General features: G+C 44.5%; 1 long non-coding RNA gene across 2 annotated transcripts; it reads right to left on the minus strand.

The window, feature by feature from the left end:
- Nucleotides 1-238: 238 nt before the first annotated feature.
- Nucleotides 239-1,395, minus strand: LOC104444816. Of its 2 annotated transcripts, XR_005549024.1 has the most exons (4): nt 990-1,395; nt 815-894; nt 633-701; nt 239-313 (listed from the first exon to the last, which is right to left on the minus strand). It is a non-coding gene; the product is annotated as an uncharacterized LOC104444816 (long non-coding RNA). The 2 variants fall into 2 exon arrangements; XR_005549023.1 differs by having other exon boundaries at nt 633-894.
- Between the last annotated feature and the right edge of the window lie 308 nt (nt 1,396-1,703).

Here is a 1,703-nt window from a genome sequence, read left to right on the forward strand (position 1 = left end):
TAACCATTCTATAAAAATGATTTTGAAATTTCACCTCAAACACAAATCAACAATTATAGCAATAGGGAGTTACAGACAGTTATTAACACATTAAACCCAAATTTATAATCAAGTGTAGAATTTTTCTCATTTTAGTATATATAGACACAATTTGCATAACTTCACTAACTTAACAAACTTAAACCAATTTGCATACACACAGTTTGTGTAACTTTACTACCTTAACAAACGTAAACCATACCTTGGACGAGGACTGCAACTTCTCAACCGCCTTCTCATCTTTGAAACCGGTTCAGCAATCTTCCCCTTTTTGCTGTTGCGAAATAGAGGCCAAGCTCATCAGAAGAATCAATAACAAGAAACTGACAGCGAAGTTATTCAAGAAATCTATTTTTTCCTTTTCTTTAGGCCATCTCTTGCAGGTTATTTTGCGAAACGAATGCTCCACTGACAGAATCGTGCCAACAAGGTCATAGCAACTTGCACCATTCAAAGGTTTATTCCAAGAAAACCAAATTCCCTCCGGTGAACTCGTACCAGATTAGCATTGCATTGTGTTTTGTCCCGAAAGAAGCACAATCTATTTGCACAATTCGAAAACTAAAAGGTGAGATAATAATCAAACAGCTTACATTCTCTCGGCATTGGGACCGTACTTCGCGCACTGAACCCCAATCTCTCTCCCATTCACGACTCTCTCCCTTTCAACAAGAAAACCGAACAAGAAATCAAACGCCAATCCAAGCGTTCCCGCACAACGCAAACAGAAACCCTCGTCACCGAAGGAACTAAAAATCAGAGACAAGAGCGACACCATGGAGCTTGTCCACCGCCTTCTGCGCCTCGTCCGCGTACTTGTACCTCACGAACGCGAACCCTCTCGACTCCCCAGTCCTGCGCGATCACATCAGAACCCGGCAACAAAATCCCCAACCCTCAACACGCGACCTATGAAGCAAAAGGCAACGGAGCAGAGGAAACACACGTACCTCCGGTCCCTGGGAATGAACACGTCGACGACCTTGCCGTACTTGTCGAAGAGAGGGAAGAGGTCGTCGGCGGTGGTCCCCGCGAAACAGCCGCGTGAGGCATTGACACAGAGAGCGACGGAGGCGAAGGGAGTCGGAGCAGGGGAAAGGAGAGAGCTACGGAAGGAGATATTGAGGATGAGAAGCTAGTAAGTGTCGAATGTCCGGAGGGCCTGATCTTCCACAATGCGACATCTGCAAGCTGCTGCTTCTCCTCCTGCTCCTCCTCCTCCTCCTCCTCCGGCGAGAGAGACAGAGATGCTTCGCTGGGGTCTCAGCTCGTCCAGCGTCCAAGGGGGTTCGACTTCGAGAGCAGATAAGAGAAAACGCGAGAACAGGTTAGTGGGCCGGGGAAGATCGTGGCTGTGCGAGGAGAAACATGACTCGACGTTACAAAGAAAGAGAATCGCGAACAAAACCATACTAAAGTCATTGTCCAGCTGATCAGTTGATTGAAAGGAAAAGTCTATCACAGCCCAGTGCTTTAATAAAAGCTATTTTGCAAGCTGAAGATATAACATCAAGAATGTGATCACACAATTAGTTAATTATTCCCACATTCGGTTAATTTCATTAATGTTTTATTATCCACATTAAATCATGATAACTAGTATATCAGTCAAAGAATACTGTAACTTTTTGATGGAAGACCTTATTTGAAAGGACATGAATGAA

Source organism: Eucalyptus grandis, chromosome 3 (genome assembly GCF_016545825.1).
Source record: "Eucalyptus grandis isolate ANBG69807.140 chromosome 3, ASM1654582v1, whole genome shotgun sequence".
NCBI lineage: Eukaryota > Viridiplantae > Streptophyta > Magnoliopsida > Myrtales > Myrtaceae > Eucalyptus > Eucalyptus grandis.